A 17301-nucleotide genomic window follows, 5' to 3' on the forward strand; every position below is an offset into this window, starting at 1 on the left:
TGAGTCCATGAAAGATTGAAATTTTTGTCCCAAGTTAGCGAAAAGTGAGACTTTGTAAGAAAAAGCTAAAAAAAAAAAAATTCCGCTAACTTATGCCCAAAAAATTCTATGAACTTGCCAGGCCCTTCATTGAATACCTTGGGGTGTCTTCTTTCCAAAGTGGGGTCACATGTGGGGTATTTATACTGCCCTGGCTTTTTAGGGGCCCTAAAGCGTGAGAAGAAGTCTGGGATCCAAATGTCTAAAAATGCCCTCCTAAAAGGAATTTGGGCACCTTTGCGCATCTAGGCTGCAAAAAAGTGTCACACATGTAGTATCGCCGTACTCAGGAGAAGTTGGGGAATGTGTTTTGGGGTGTCATTTTACATATACCCATGCTGGGTGAGATAAATATCTTGGTCAAATGCCAACTTTGTATACAAAAATGGGAAAAGTTGTCTTTTGCCAAGATATTTCTCTCACCCAGCATGGGTATATGTAAAATGACACCCCAAAACACATTCCCCAACTTCTCCTGACTACGGCGATACCAGATGTGTGACACTTTATTGCAGCCTAGGTGGGCAAAGGGGCACACATTCCAAAGAGCACCTTTCGGATTTCACCGGTCATTTTTTACAGATTTTGATTGCAAACTACTTCTCACGCATTTGGGCCCCTAAAATGCCAGGGCACTATAACTACCCCACAAGTGACCCCATTTTGTAAAGAAGACACCCCAAGGTATTTTGTGATGGGCATAGTGAGTTCATGGAAGTTTTTATTTTTTGTCACAAGTTAGTGGAATATGAGACTTTGTAAGAAAAAAATGAAAAAAGAAAAAATCATCATTTTCCGCTAACTGGTGACAAAAAATAAAAAGTTCTATGAACTCACTATGCCCATCAGCGAATACCTCAGGGTGTCTACTTTCCGAAATGGGGTCATTTGTGGGGGTTTTCTACTGTCTGGGCATTGTAGAACCTCAGGAAACATGACAGGTGCTCAGAAAGTCAGAGCTGCTTCAAAAAGCGGAAATTCACATTTTTGTACCATAGTTTGTAAACGCTATAACTTTTGCCCAAACCGTTATTTTTTTTTTGCCTAAACATTTTTTTTTTATCAAAGACATGTAGAACAATAAATTTTGCAAAATATTTATATATGGATGTCGTTTTTTTTGCAAAATTTTCAAACTGAAAGTGAAAAATGTCATTTTTTTGCAAAAAAATCATTATATTTTGATTACCGTATTTTTCGCCGTATAAGACGCACCGGCGTATAAGACGCACCTAGGTTTTTGGGGAGGAAAATAAGAAAAAAAATATTTTGAACTAATTGTGGTCTGTGGGTGATGCACTGTTATGGGGATCTGTGGATGACGCACTGTTATGGGGGATCTGTGGGTGACACTTATAGGGGATCCTCTCTGGATGGCGCTGTTATGAGGATCTGTGTATGACAGTTATGGTGGGGATCTGTGGATGACACATATATAGCATCTTATGCTATGTGTCATCCACAGATCCCCTCCATAAGTGTGGGGGTCGCATTTGCTTTTATAATGGGGGTGGGGGTCGCATCTGCATTTATAATGACAGCGGGGCCCGTGCAGTGACTGTATTCTACTACACGGGCCCCGCTTACTGTACAATCATATCCCTAATACCGTAGTTAATTGTTGTGTGCACTGCATGTAAAAGCATAATGAGCGATGATGAGCGCTATTACTTACAATTAGAAGCGCTTGCCGTTCGGAGCAGGGAGGAGGGAGGAGGCAGGAGGCAGGCCGGGAGGACGGGCGCTGGCAGTGTGAGTCATACGTCATGCGCCCACGCCGCCTGCTTCATTCATGAAGCAGGCGGCGCAGGCGCGTGACGTATGACTCACACTGCCAGCGCCCGTCCTCCCGGCCTGCCTCCTGCCTCCTCCCTCCTCCCTGCTCCGAACGGCAAGCGCTTCTAATTGTAAGTAATAGCGCTCATCATCGCTCATTATGCTTTTACATGCAGTGCACACAACAATTAACTACGGTATTAGGGATATGATTGTACAGTAAGCGGGGCCCGTGTAGTAGAATACAGTCACTGCACGGGCCCCGCTGTCATTATAAATGCAGATGCCGCCCCCAGCCCCTCCTCCCTCACAGCTGATATACCCGCCGCAGGGCATCGCGGCGGGTGTATCATTGAAAACTAAGCAAAATCGGCTACATTCGCCGTATAAGACGCACTGCTATTTCCCCCCCACTTTTGGGGGGGAAAAAGTGCGTCTTATACGGCGAAAAATACGGTAATAACTAAAAAAGTAAAAATGTCAGCAGCAATAAAACACCACCAAATGAAAGCTCTATTAGTGAGAAGAAAAGGAGGTAAAATTCATTTGTGTGGTAAGTTGCATGACCGAGCAATAAACGGTGAAAGTAGTGTAGTGCAGAAGTGTAAAAAGTGGCCTGGTCATTAAGGGGGTTTCAGCTAGGGGGTTGAAGTGGTTAATACAGAATGCTAAGTAAATTAGGGGTGGAGGGGTTAAAAAAATAAAAAAATTAACTCACCTCATCCACTTGTTCGCACAGCCCGGCTCGTCTTCTTTCTTCTTCTTTGACCTGGGAGGAAAAGGACCTTTGGTGACTGCGCTCATCACTTGGTCGGTCCATCACCTAGAATCTATCTAATGGTCATGGACCATGCAATGAGCGCAGTAAAGTCACCAAAGGTCCTTTTCCTCCCAGGTCCTCAAAGAAGAAGAAACAAGACGCGCTGGGCTTCGCGAACAAGTGGATGAGGTGAGTTTAATTTTATTTATTTTAACCCCTCCATCCCTAATTTACTTAGCATTCTGTATTAAGAATGCTATTAATTTCCCTTATAACCATGTTATAAGAGAAAATAATAAAGATCGGGTCCCCATCCCGATAGTCACCTAACGACCATGCGTGAAAATTGCACCGCATCCACACTTGCTTGCGATTTTCACGCAGCCCTATTCACTTCTATGGGGCCTGCGTTGCGTAAAAAATGCACAATATAGATCTTGCTGCGATTTTCATGCAACGCACAAGTAATGCGTGAAAAAAAATTGCTCATGTACACAGCCCCATAGAAATGAATGGGTCCGGATTCAGTGTGGGTGCAATGTGAGGGGTTGTCCCCACTGCTGAAGATAGTCTCCTGCTGCTTGAGGTCAGATATCTTGCCCGAGTAGTGTCGCTAGTCAGGCAAGATGTTGTGCCCTGTCAATCAAGCAGCAAGGGGATGCTTCTTCAGCAGCAGGGACAGCTTCTTGCAGGTGAAGAACTCTTGCTTATGAGACAAATTGATTCACTCATCACTAATACCAACTATTGCTTGGTTTACTTCAAGACAGAATTTTACCTCAGAATTGTGAAGCATTTTTGGCACAAAACATCTCATACTAGGCCATGTCCCCTTTTCAAGCAAGTCGGAAAAAAAGTGTAAAAACCATAGTCGCACCAAAAATGAACTGTCTGACACTTTTTAGATAGAGTCTAGGCGCAGACACATTACTAAACCTGGGCCAGTGTCCCAAAAATGGCAGAAAAATGCCACCAAATCGCAGCAAAAACACAGATATAAAAAATATATAAACGCTTACAGGTAAAAAACTGCCAGAGTCAAATTCATGTGTGGAAGAACCCTTATAAATAACTACAAAAGGTGGGGACATATTATGCGAGGAGTAAAACAGGTCACTGAACTTTTAACCCCTTCCTGAAATCCACTATACATCTATGGCAGGTGTCAGATGTTTAAAGATAGAGCCTGCTCCAGAGCAAGTGCCATAGCAGCCAGGTGCCTGTTTCAAACAGAAGACACCCAGGCTTAATGTCTGCGATTGGCAATAACGCCGATCGCACATATATTGTCACCGCCACTTCTGTGAGAAGGTCTGTTAGATGTTCTTCTCTACCTGCATGAAGTTCTTTGTTTTGGTTTCACTTTATCATCTTCTTTCCTTCTCCCAGCTGTCACCTATTTACACTAATTGTTACACTAATTGTCTCCCTTTATATTCCCTCCCATACTGCCTCACTTTGCGGTTTATACTTCTTCTTGGATTGTGTTCACTGCTGGATGCTGCTTCTGCTGATTCCTCAGATAAGTCTGTTTCCTTTATTTGTGTTTCCTTGCTGGCTTGATTCTAGGTGACCCTGACTCCATCCGTATTAAGTGCAGGGAGCCGGTGGTCGTGTCCCCTCACTATTATAGGGTATTCAGGTGTCACATAGTATGAGGTACGTGGACATGCAATCGTCTACCATAAAGACCTTTGCATGGGCATAGCAGTCAGGGAGCGCTCTAGGGGTTTTATAGGGCTCACCCATATGCTCCTTAGTTTGGGATCAAGCCAGTCGGATGTTTATTTATAAGTTCCAGCTTTCTGCAACAGCATCCGTGACACATATACAGTGCTGCCCATAATTAGTCATACCCCTGGCAAATTTTGACTTAAAGTTACTTTTATTCAACCAGCAAGTAATTTTTTTTACGGTAAATGACATAGGTGTCTCTCAAAAGATAATAAGACGATGTACAAGAGGCATTATTGTGGGAAAAAAAAACATTTCTCAGCTTTTATTTACATTTTAGCAAAAAATACAAGATGTTCCGCACTGTGGAAAATCTCAGAGGAGGTGGTTGGAAGCCAAAGGTGACACCTTAGGTGAAAAAGAATCCAAGGATCACTACCAAGGCCATCCTGGTGAAACTGTGCTCTGCTGGTGGCAATGTCTCAAGGCAGACAATCCAATGGACACTGCACACTGCTGGGTTCCACTTCTCCAGATAAAGTACACAAAAGCTTGCTTGGCCTTTGCAAAAGCTCATCTGGACAAAGAAGAAGACTTCTGGTCTTCTATGTTATGGTCAGTGTAAGGAATATTCTTTTCTTTCCCTCTTATTCTTACCCCTAGTACCAGACTTCAGTATTCAGCTTGATTTGATTCTTATCTGGCGCTAGAGAGAGCAACGTTGACACAAGACACACTTCTGGTGTTGTTCAAAGTCACTCTAAGTTTTTATTGATCTCGTGAGACATATATAGTCCGAATCTAATGACATGATGTTTAAGTTAACCAGTCATAAAGTAACACACGTCTTAGGCTACTTTCACACTAGCGTTCGATCGGATCCGTTCTGAACGGATCCGATCATATTAATGCAGACGGAGGCTCCGTTCAGAACGGATCCGTCTGCATTATATTGGCAAAAAAAAAGCTAGTGTGAAATTAGCCTGAGCGGATCCGTCCAGACTTTTACATTGAAAGTCAATGGGGGACGGATCCGTTTGAAGATTGAGCCATATTGTGGCATCTTCAAACGGATCCGTCTCCATTGACTTACATTGTAAGTCTGGACGGATCCGTACGGCCAGGCGGACACCCGAACGCTTCCGCCTGCTGAGCGGAGCGGAGGCTGAACGCCGCCAGACTGATGCAGTCTGAGCGGATCCGCATCCATTCAGACTGCATTAGGGCTGGACGGAAGCGTTCGGGTCCGCTCGTGAGCCCCTTCAAACGGAGCTCACGAGCGGACAGCCGAACGCTAGTGTGAAACTAGCCTTAGCCAGCTACACATTTCAGTTATCTTATCTTTTATCAGAGTCCAAGGCTATATGTGAGCAAAACACTTAGTTCTTATCAAGAACTCTTTACCCCCTATGTGTTCCTGTGTACATGATGATGTATAGTGATGGAATATAAGCTTATATAAGAAATAGACTTTGGACTGTAATAGAACCCTTCAGTCAGATGAAACAAAAATGTAATTGTTTGGTCACAATAATGTTTCCTTCATTTGGCATAAAAAAGGAGAAGCCTTCAACCCAAAGAACACCATCCCCACTGTCAAACATGGTGGTGGGAACCTAATGCTTTTGAGGGAAGGGGGTTCAGTCAATGGACCAGGGAACCTAATCACAGTAAACAGCACCATGAAAAAAGAGCAATCAATACATGAGGATTCTCAATGACAACATCAGGCAGTCTGCAGAGAAACTTGGCCTTGGGCACCAGTGGACATTTCAGCATGACAATGACCCAAAACACACATGAAAAGTGGTAAAGAAATGGTTAGCTGTCACAGCTGAGGATGGGGAAAACCCTCAGCCGTGCAATGCCAGAAGATGTTAATGGATACTCAGCCAGAACAACGGAAATAGGGAGCAGGTCACCTCCTATTGCGTCCCTAAATCTGACCCTAACTCCTAACCGTATGAGCCAACCCTGATGGTAGGAGGGCTCATACACCGGAACCTAATAGTCCCTGCTAGCCCTCAGAGTGACCCTGGACTAGGAGCTGGGTAGACAACCTGTTCCTCCTGGACGCGGAGAAACAGGAGTCTAAAGTGGACAAGCTATAAAGAAAGGGGAACAGAAACAGTCATATGGCAATGGCAGGTAAGTGCAACTAGTACCACACCTACCTGCCACAGACACAGAGCCTGGAACCCGAGTATAAGTGCTGCTGTCCACAACAACACAAGAGACAGAGCACACACACCACACAGGATGCCAGGAAACCATACGCTGCAATAAATAAGCATAACACACAAACACATCCTCATAACATCGTGTATCACAATTTATGACCACAAGGGTGGCCCTCATTGGCAGATGGTATATGGGACCAGGAGAGTGCCTCCAGCTTACTACAAGGCTGGAGTACCCCTCAGAACTCAACTGAGGTTAAATAGCCCATGTAGCCACAACCACGCAGACACACCCAGTGCTCACAGACTAGGAAGGGAATTAACCCTTCACACACCAGGGAAGGGAAGACAGCAACTAAAAGGGGAATACACACAATAAACCCCGTGCACACCAGAGAAGGAAAGTGCACACATATAAACACACGCTGCCAAGTGTAACCGCATGCAGATTGCAGCAAGCTGCCTAGCAACAGCTCAGGCTGCTTTGCTGCCACATAAACAATGTTGCCAGCGGCAACCACAGGTGAGGCAACATACTTCAGCCCTCACCTGTGACTGACAAGAAAACCAAGACCGCAGGCAACTGCGTGCGGTTCAGGAGTCACGACCATGGTCGTGACATTAGCAGGCAACAACATTAACGTTTTGGAGTGGCCCAGCCAGAGTCCAGACTTGAATCCAATTAAGAATCTGTGGAGGGAGCTTAAGATCAGGGTGATGGCAAGTAGACCCTCCAACCTGAAAGATTTGGAGCTCATTGCTAAAGATGAATGGCCAAAAATACCTGTGGAGACATGCAAAAAGCTGGTCTGCAATTATAGGAAGCGTTTGATTGCTGTAATAGGCAATAAAGGCTTTTCTATTGATTATTGAGAAGGGTATGAATAATTTGGGACTGGACACTTTTTGCTCAAATGTAAATAAAAGCTGAAAAATGTTTCTTTTGGGACAACACCTATGTCATTTTCCGTCAATTACTTGCTGGTTGAATAAAAGTAACTTTAAGTCAAAATTTGCCAGGGGTATGAATAATTATGGGCAGCACTGTAACTCCTCAGTAGTAATAGGCCTAAGCCTGTGCAAGGCTTCCAGGCCTATTACAAGTGTATTTCAATGCAGACCTGCAGGTGGCAGCACTGCATTGGAATATACAGAATTTTCTATTCAGTAAATTTCACTCAGGGCTTGTTCACATGGTGGCCGCATGTGTGCCTTCTGCAATTTGCGGAACGGAACGGATGGACCTTTATAGACATGCCTGTTCTTGTCTGCAAAACGGACAAGAATAGGACATGATCTATAATTTTTGGAGTGCTATTTGCATCTTTTTTGCGGCCCCATTGAAGTGAGTGGGTCCGCAACCGAGCCACAAAAAATGCAGCTTGGATGGAGAAACAAACCACAGTCGTGTGAATGAGCCCTCAATCTGATGATTGCATGTTGTTAGGCCCTTGGGGGTATAAAATAAAAATATATATATTAAAAATATAAACAGTCAACTCTTTTTTGCCCAAATGAAAAAATAAATAAAATAAATAGAATATAGGCATTGCTGCATCAATGGTGTGGTGGATCTGATGGTCCAATCTCCAAGGTCCATGTTTGACAATGCTCTGGCGATCATTCAGACTACCATGTGGTGTCCTGATAATCGCATGTATTTATACAGAGTATGTCATGTTCACAACCGTTCATTCCTATACACTGTATGACTCCAGCTACTGCTACTCTCATCAGGAACGCCCATCTTCCAGGTGACTGTAAACCGGCCAAGTGCCGCTGTGTGTGTATCGGGCAGTACATGGAGGACACAGGCACCGAGGATAAACCTCCATGCTGGCAGCACTACATACACCCGGAGCCCCCCACTCCCAATAGCGACACGTATATACATCTCCAGCAGCAGCGTGAGCCTCTGCACGACCCGCACTAGGGCAGGCGGGGCCGGATAACACGTGACCGGGGGCGGGCTGCCAGAGGGGGAGGTTGTCCCCTGTACACACTGTATACGCTGCCAGTCAGGCTGGGTGCACTAGAATCTGTCTCCTGCGCCGCCATACGTCACTCTCCCTGCGGTAAGTAGGTGACATGATGGGAGTTGGGACCCTGGTCTGGAGGCAGAAAGTTGTATTACCTCTGGGGTGTCCACTGGGTACGGTAGACTGGCTTTTCTCTGCATCCACTCGGGAGCCTTGTACTTTATAGTCTTGGTCTGGTTTAGCATGGCTGAGTGTGTCATTTGGCTTTACTCATTGGATGAGGTTTGTTTCTGCTCTCATACAGAATGGTTTTCATAGTGGATGTAATATTAATGATCTACATACTCACTTGAATTTCGATGCTGTGCTCCCAGCAGAAAACGTATTGAGAGGACGCCTGAACTTGCGCACATAATGGACAGGGCTCATAGAGGAGTATAAGTGGGTAATAGGATACAATTTACATGTGTTTGTTATGGGACAAACCCTTTTACTGTATTTTGAACATATAGGGGGTCATTTACTTTGGCCTCCTACGCCAGAAACTGGTATAAAAAATTGATGAGAGTTACGGAAGCAAGGGTGTGATGTGGATAGGCCATTTTCCATCATTTATTCCAGAATAAATGACTAGTTCAATCTAGGCGCACTGAGGTCTTTTTTTCTCATCTGTTCTGCCTAACAATTTGACAAATTTTTGGCGATGGGTGAGCCTTATCATAAATTAGGCGTACTTCCGGCAGTCCGTGCAGCTGTAGTGAATACTACTCCTGCCCCTGACTGAAGTAGTTTTCACTTCTCTTCTATACCTGTTTCCAGGCATAAAAGATGGTAAATTTGTTGGGGCAGATGTCCAGGGAAAAAGTGCTTGTGTTTTTGTGCCTTTTTTTTTTTTTTTTTTTTTTTTTTTTTTTTTTTCTACGCCAAAAAGTGCTGAGAGTTCTGAGTCTCTAGGTGTAAAAGCACACATAACTCCTAGAGGCTCATTTGTAGATAGTAAAACGTCATTTTTTCATTATTCCGGGCACATACTGTATGTACGTGGGACCAGCACGGATGCCTTCAGCTGTTAAGTGCACATGCAAGTACCCTCTTTTTTTTTGTTGGACCTTTTTATTATGGATACAACATCCCAACTGCCTGATGTTTGTCATCCCCATATATGGTTTTCTATGGTGCTCTAACTTGGTTTAGGCCCCTTTCACACGAGCGAGTTTCCCGCGCGGGTGAAATGCGTGACGTGAATGCATAGCACCCGCATTGAATCCTGACCCATTCATTTCAATGGGTCTGTGTACATGAGCAGTGATTTTCACGCATCAGTGAAAATCGCAGCATGTTCTATATTCTGCGTTTTTCACGCAGTCCTGGCTCCATAGAAGTGAATGGGGCTGCGTGAAAAACGCATTGCATCCACAAGCAAGTGCGGGTGCGATGCGTTTTTCACTGATGGTTGCTTAAAGATGTTGTTTGTAAGGCCCCCTGCACACGATCAGGATTGCGTGCGGATTTTCCGTGCGGAAAATCTGCACTGTAGGTCATGTACATTGTATTCTATGAGAATTAGAAATTCTCAATGCACACAATGCGGATTTTGACCTGCGGTGCGGATTTTAAAATCCGCGACATGTCAATAATTTTTTTTTTTTCCTGACCGGATTTTCTTAATTCGCTTAGTGAAATCCGCATGCAGAAAATCTGCACCAAATCCGCACCAATTAATGCGGATTGACCGCACAGATTTGCCTGTGAACACCTGCGGATTTCAGTGCGGATTCTCCGCACATGAATCCTGAACGTGTGCATGTAGCCTTAACCTTCAGTTTTTTATCACGCGCGTGAAAAACACATCAAAACGCATTGCATCCGTGCGGAAAAAACTGAACGCAATCGCAGACAAAACTCACTGAACTTGCTTGCAAAATGGTGCGAGTTTCACTGAACGCATCCGGATCTAATCCGTCACACTCGTGTGAAAGGGGCCTTAAAGTGAGCCCAGGGAAATCCAAGTGCTCGGTCCATAATATGGGTTCCTAAAGCACCCATATTATGGCTATAGGCTGAGATTTTTCAGCTTGTAGTCGGGCTGCATGTTCAGGTGACATCCACTTTAATGCTGGGCTTGGAATGCCTTTGCTTGTGTCTGTTAACTAGTTCAACCCTCTTGGTACAGGACGGTTATGTTTGAAGCAGCAGATACATTACTCTGGTATAAAATGTCTGTCGGGAGAAGAATCATTTGGCCAAGGGCTATCAGCTGTGGCTTCTTCAAGGAATGTGCTTGTTATTTCAGAGAGATAAAAATCCAACCCCTTGTTTTCCCAGCAGTCTCGCTGAACTGGAGGTCTGACCAGCCTCGTACATATACAATTCTAGAGGCCCCTGATTTCGGGCGTGCTGGGCATTGCCAGGGTGCAGCCATACACTTTAGATCAGGGATGCCCAACCTCCAGCTGTTGTAAAACGATAGCTTCCATCATGCCCTGCTGTAGGCTGTCCAAGCATGCTGGGAGTTGTATTTTTGCAACAGCTGGAGGGCCAAATGTTGGGCATCCCTGCTTTAGATCATTGGCTCTTTCAGGCGGTTTGGCCAATTCTAATGTGTATAGCCAGCATACGTTTCCACATCTTGGGCCTCATGCACACGACCGTTCAGTTTTTTGCGGTCTGCAAACCGCGGATCCGCAAAAGACGGAAGCTGTCCGTGTGCCTTCTGCAATTTATGGAACGGGTGGCCCATTGTAGACATGCCTATTCTTCTCCGCAAAACGGACAAGAATAGGACATGTTTTTTTTTTTTGTGTTTTTTTTTTTTTAGAGGCTACGGAATGGAGCAACGGATGCGGACAGCAAACTGAGTGCTGTCCGCATCTTTTGCGGCCCCATTGAAGTGAATGGGACCGCATCCGAGCCGCAAAAACTGCGGCTCGGATGCGGACCAAAACAGTCGTGTGCATGAGGCCTTAGGATGGCATCACACACAACTGTTTGTGGCAGTTTTTTGTGCTAAGGCCAGAAGTTGGTCGGAAGGGAATAAGAAATATAAAGGAATGACTTGTACTTCTTCCTGCTGATCCACTTCAGGCTTTGGCTGAAAAAATGAATTACAAACTTCTACAAAAATCTGTGACTTTATTTAATTTTTTTATATGTAAAAACACTACCTCTGAAGTCTATGGTAAATATGAAATGCGGGCCACACAAGCGTTTTTTGCCTAGCGGTGTAGGTTGTCTCCCTTGGTTTTTTTATTTTTTAAATGCGGCCTGTTGAAACTATGGATTTTTCCCCGCACCCTTCTCTATAGGGGAACACCACCATACACATATTAGTTTGAAACAAAAAAATGCCATAAACTCGTGGTATGGAAAAACCACAGACAGTTTCTATGATGCTTTTTGGTTCTCCCCTTCGCTGACGGAGAAAGCGCCTAATTTATGACCAGGTTTAGGCCTCGTCATAAATTGGGTGCACTGCTGGCAGCTCGTGCACCTCAAATAAAAACTGCTACTTCCCCGTCACTTCCAAGTGAAGAGCACAGTACAAAAAAGTCTGTGTGACAAAATATTGTCGTTTAAAGAGTAATGGTCCATTCACACATCCGTATGTGTTTTGCGCAAAACACGGACACCGGCAATGTGCGTTCCGCATTTTGCGGACCACACATCGCCGGCACTCTCATAGAAAATGCCTTTACAAGAATAGGACATGTTCTATTTTTTTTGCGGAACGGAAGTGTGGATCCGCAAATGCGGACAGCACATTCCGGCCCATTGAAAATTAATGGGTCTGCATCTGTTCCGTAAAATTGCGGAATGGATGTGGACCCATTTTGTGGACGTGTGAATGGACTCTAAAAGGGGTCATTGCTTTTTTCCCCCGCCAAAAACTGGTGTAGTGCCTGTCGTAAATATATTGCAAGAGAAAGTTAGACCAGCACCTCCAAGCTATGTATAAAAAGGGGGTTCTGGTGCACGCAACCAGGGCTGCGATATAAAAATAGCAGCACACTGCTATGTGCAAAGACACATACAGGCACTGAAAACACAAACGGAATAAATTAATTCCTGGGATAATCCCTTTTAACAGCTGTTAAAAAGGATAGACGGTCATGAAGTAGATGCATGCACAGCTGAAAATTTGAAAAACTTAGTGTAGGCTACTTTCACACTGGCGTTTTGGTTTCCGTTTGTGACATCCATTCAGGGATCTCACATGCGGTCCAAAACGGATCAGTTTTGCCCCAATACATTCTGAATGGAAAAAGATCTGCTGAGAAGGCATCAGTTTACCTCCGATCAGCCTCCATTCCGCTTTGGAGGTGGACACCAAAACACTTGCAGCGTTTTGGTGTCCATCTGACTAAACGGATCCGTCCTGACACACAATGTAAGTCAATGGGGATCTGTTTTCACTGACACAATATGGCACAATAGAAAACGGATCCGTCCCCTATTGACTTTCAATGATGTTCAAGACGGATCTGTTTTGGCTATGTTAAAGATAATACAAACGGATCCGTTCTGAACGGATGCATGCGGTTGTATTATCTGAATGGATGCATTTGTGCAGATCCATGACGGATCCGCACCAAACGCGAGTGCGAAAGTAGCCTTATCTGTTTTTAATGGACATTTTGTTTTCACGGTTGTGTTTAATATAGCGTCAGGTAGTCTATGGGGTTATTCACACTATAATTTTTTGGACGGCCAGTGAATAATGGATGTAAAAAAATACAACATGTTCTATTTAGGGCTCATGCACATGAATGTGTATTGCGGACCACAAACTGCAAAACGGACAAGAATAGGACATGTTCTACTTCTTTTTGCAGAGCCACAGAACGGACATATGGATTGAAGTGAATGGGTACGCATCCGATCTGAAAAAATTTGGATTGGATGAGGATCGAAACTACAGTTGTGAACATGAGGCCTTAGGGCCCTTTCACACTTGCGTTGTCCGGATCCGGCGTGTACTCCACTTGCCGGAATTACACGCCGGATCCGGAAAAACGCAAGTGTACTGAAAGCATTTGAAGACGGAGCCGTCTTCAAAATGCGTTCAGTGTTACTATGGCACCCAGGACGCTATTAAAGTCCTGGTTGCCATAGTAGGAGCGGGGGAGCGGTATACTGACAGTCCGTGTGGCTCCCTGGGCGCTCCAGAATGACGTCAGAGCGCCCCGTGCACATGGATGACGTGTTCCATGTGATCACGTGATCCATGCGCTTGGGGCGCCCTGACGTCACTCTGGAGCGCCCGGGGAGCCGCACGGACGGTAAGTATGCTGCTCCCCGCTACACTTTACCATGGCTGCCAGGACTTTAGCGTCCCGGCAGCCATGGTAACCATTCAGAAAAAGCTAAACGTCGGGTCCGGCAATGCGCCGAAACGACGTTTCGCTTAAGGCCGGATCCGGATCAATGCCTTTCAATGGGCATTAATTCCGGATCCGGCCTTGCGGCAAGTCTTCAGGATTTTTGGCCGGAGCAAAAAGCGCAGCATGCTGCAGTATTTTCTCCGGCCAAAAAACGTTCCGTACGGATTTCTCTCCATTCAGAATGCATTGGGATAATCCTGATCAGGATTCTTCTGGCATAGAGCCCCGACGACGGAACTCTATGCTGGAAGAAAAGAACGCAGATGTGAAAGAGCCCTTACACTGCAGGTTTTCTCTTGGGCATGTGGATGAGATTTCTAAAATCTTATCCACTTTTCTCGCACCGAAAATTCTCCTGCAGAGAAAATGTGAGGCCGTACCTTAGGCCTCATTCACACGACCGTTGTTCTGGTCCGCATCAGAGCTGCAGTTTTTGCGGCTCGGACGCTGACCCATTCGCTTCAATAGGGCTGCAAAAGATGTGGACAGCACTCCGTGTTGCTCCGTTCCGTGGCCCCGCAAAAAAAAAAAATAACATGTCCTATTCTTGTCAATTTTGCGGACAAGAATAGGCATTTCTACAATGGGCCGCCTGTTCCGTTCCGCAAATTGCGTAAGGCACACGGGCGGCTTCTGTGTTTTGCAGACCGCAAATAACGGAACGGTCATGTGCATGAGGCCTTAGTCTGTATGGTTGCTACTTCCCTGAATTGTATAGTGCTTTAAAAAAAAGTATTTTAAGAAGCAAAGAAGATAGAAATTAATAATCCAATATGTTAATTTATATGAAAGAATACTGTCTTGTTTGTGAGATTTTTTTCCTGTGTTAGTGAGGCCCTGGAACCATGTAAATGACAGCACTGATATGGCTGGATCTGTGCTGCCAGCAAGTGAGTAGAAGCATCTGTCACGGATACTACCGGATGTGAGTGAACGTGGCAACCAGCTCTAGATCTAAAGAGGCATAAAAGTGATGAAAAGAAACACAGCTATCTATCCTATGAGAATGGGTACAGAACATGTTTCACTATGGTTTTAATTTGTAAATAAATATAGGTGACGCATTCCCTTTAATAGTTGTCCGTCATGTCTCTACATAGTGATACAGATACATTATAATGGCGAATCTGTTACCTTCTGAACCAGTGAGGAGAGTCAGTCTATAAATCGTGCTAGATTCTTGTTTGTAGTGTTCATAACCCTTTCTCCAGGATTAACATCTGTGAAACATAAACTGCCTGCGTCATCTACTTCCCAGCCAAGAACCACTTATCTCTGCTAATAATTACAGCCAGAGAATTAGAAGATTTCAAAGAAACGGCAGACTGAGGCATACCATTCGACAATGTTCTGTTTCCATAAGGGCTCATTCACACCACGATGAAAAACAGTGGTCACATGGCTGTTTTCAGAACAATATTAAGTCTATGGGGCCATTTTGTTTTAATAGCGACCATCAAAAAAAGGACATGTCCTGTTTCTGGCTGTTTTTATGGCCAAATGACCCCATTGACATCACTGGGCCGGTTTTTATCCTCCATTTGGACTGGAGTGCACACGTCTAACTTCCATTAAAAATGGCCGCTCTCCTTTCACTTAGAGGGGGCCTTGTACTAGAGAACAAAATTGGGAGTGGATGCAAAATGCGGAAGAAGTGCAGATTTTTCCATTATATATATTTTTTTTCTCACAGCGAATACTGTGAATTGCGAATACTGATATCAAATACTGACCATGTGAAAATGGTTTAAAGTCATGGAGGTGCTGGCCGCTTATTTAGATAGGATTGGTAGGGTCAGTGTGTTAACAGCTGTGCAAAGGAACCAAGGTAAACAAGATTTCCTGGTGACCACCCTAAACCACCACCTCCATCAGAAACACAAGTGGCAAAAACAGCCACCAGCATTCTTGTTCCAGTGTAGTCACAGCCATACTACAATACTACTGGACTTTCAGCTAAAGGGGTTGTCAAGGATCAAGAAAAATAGGATGGGGATTGTAAAAATAAAAAAAGTTTTACCTGTTAAATTCCATACCGCCTGATGCCCCTCGCTAGCAGTAATTACCTTCTGTTATTATGCAGATTCTGCAATCTGGGCTGGGATGATATGACCGCATGTCTTCACCGGAGGTACCATACTTCTACGTATTCCTGTTCAGTTGCAGTCCATATATCCATGTAGGACATTGACCTGGCAGCCACATTTGTTACGTGTGGATGCTTCGGGACTAACTGAGGTGTGTAAATTGCACCATTGACAGGTATAGCTCCGTCTGCAGTCCGGTGTGTATGTGAATAGCACACAAATGAGTTGGTATTTTATATAGTGAGTGCCCAATCCATAATTATTTAGTTTTTTGTGATGCTTGGGTTGGTTTACTGATGATAACGAGCATATTTATAAGGCAAGAACCTTGCTAAGTAAGTTGTTTCCTTGACTTAAAGTGAATCTTTCACCTGTATTTCACTTAATAAACAGTAAAAGTACCTTATAGATCATTCTTATTGTGTACTGAATTACAGGATCGCGCTTGAGTCCGCGCGATAGACGGGATCGCGCTGCTGCTGAGGCCGACGGCGCATGCGCCGCCTGTACAAGCACGGTCCCGGTGACTGAGCCGGGTGTCAGTTAGACTGCATAGAGGCGGGGTTAGGGCAGGGGAGTTACAGCCTGGAGTGAGGGAAGCGCTACCCTCTTGACTTCTATCGTGGCTTGTGGAGCTGGAGAAGAGTACTTTTATAAGGTGATTTTTTTCATGCATATACATGGCAGAAAAGTGGGACAACACTGTATGATAACACAATAAGGATGATCTATAAGGTACTTTTGATAGTTTATTAAGTGAAATGCAGGTGAAAGGTTCGCTTTAAACATGTCACTGCAGGGTGTGAAGATTGGCTACACAATAAAACTTCCATAGTCATTAATAATAATAAAAGCAAACAAACGCTGCAAGCACCTATGTTTTTAGATTGTTTTCTATGTTTGTTGGTTACCTGGTTCTTGAGATCTGACCAGCTTAAAGGGCATCTGTCATTAGATTTGTACCTATGACACTGGTTGCCCTGTTACATGTGTACTTACTACTTAGCAGCTGAAGGCATTTGGTCCTTGTTCATATGTGCCCGCATTGCTGAGTAAAATGATGTTTTAATATATGCAAATGAGACTCCAGGAACAACAGGGGCGTTGTTGTTACTCCTAGAGGCTCAGCTCTCTCTGCAACTGTCACACCCTCTGGACTTTGACTCTAGGAGAAGTGAGGGCTTGGCATGATGACGTTTTCACTACCTGGTCCTGTCAATCAACGTGCAGAGAGCAGAGCCTCTGGGAGTAATGGCAACGCCCCCATTGCTCCTAGAGGCTCATTGCATTGCCGCATTCTGCTGCCTGCCCGCTGGACCCCATAGACTATAATGGGGTCCAGAATACATCAGCCCACTACCCAGCAAATATGCTGAGAATTTGCTGTAGAGAAACCACTGCACGCAGCAGTTTTTTTTTCTGGCT

At 44.6% G+C, this 17301-nt stretch overlaps 1 protein-coding gene across 5 annotated transcripts in view; it reads left to right on the forward strand.

Annotated features, from left to right (window-relative positions):
* The first annotated feature begins 8401 nt into the window (after positions 1–8401).
* Positions 8402–17301, forward strand: part of P4HA2 (prolyl 4-hydroxylase subunit alpha 2) — a 172053-nt gene continuing 163153 nt past the window's right edge. For 3 of the 5 annotated variants that reach the window (XM_044280783.1, XM_044280788.1, XM_044280787.1), the window contains exon 1: positions 8402–8504. The gene's annotated coding sequence lies outside the window, so the exon portion shown is untranslated. Of the gene's footprint in view, positions 8505–15872; positions 16028–17301 lie in introns of all 5 variants that reach the window. The other 2 variants (XM_044280786.1, XM_044280784.1) reach the window with 2 other exon arrangements.

This window comes from Bufo gargarizans, chromosome 2, assembly GCF_014858855.1.
Source record: "Bufo gargarizans isolate SCDJY-AF-19 chromosome 2, ASM1485885v1, whole genome shotgun sequence".
In the NCBI taxonomy this organism is placed as follows: domain Eukaryota; kingdom Metazoa; phylum Chordata; class Amphibia; order Anura; family Bufonidae; genus Bufo; species Bufo gargarizans.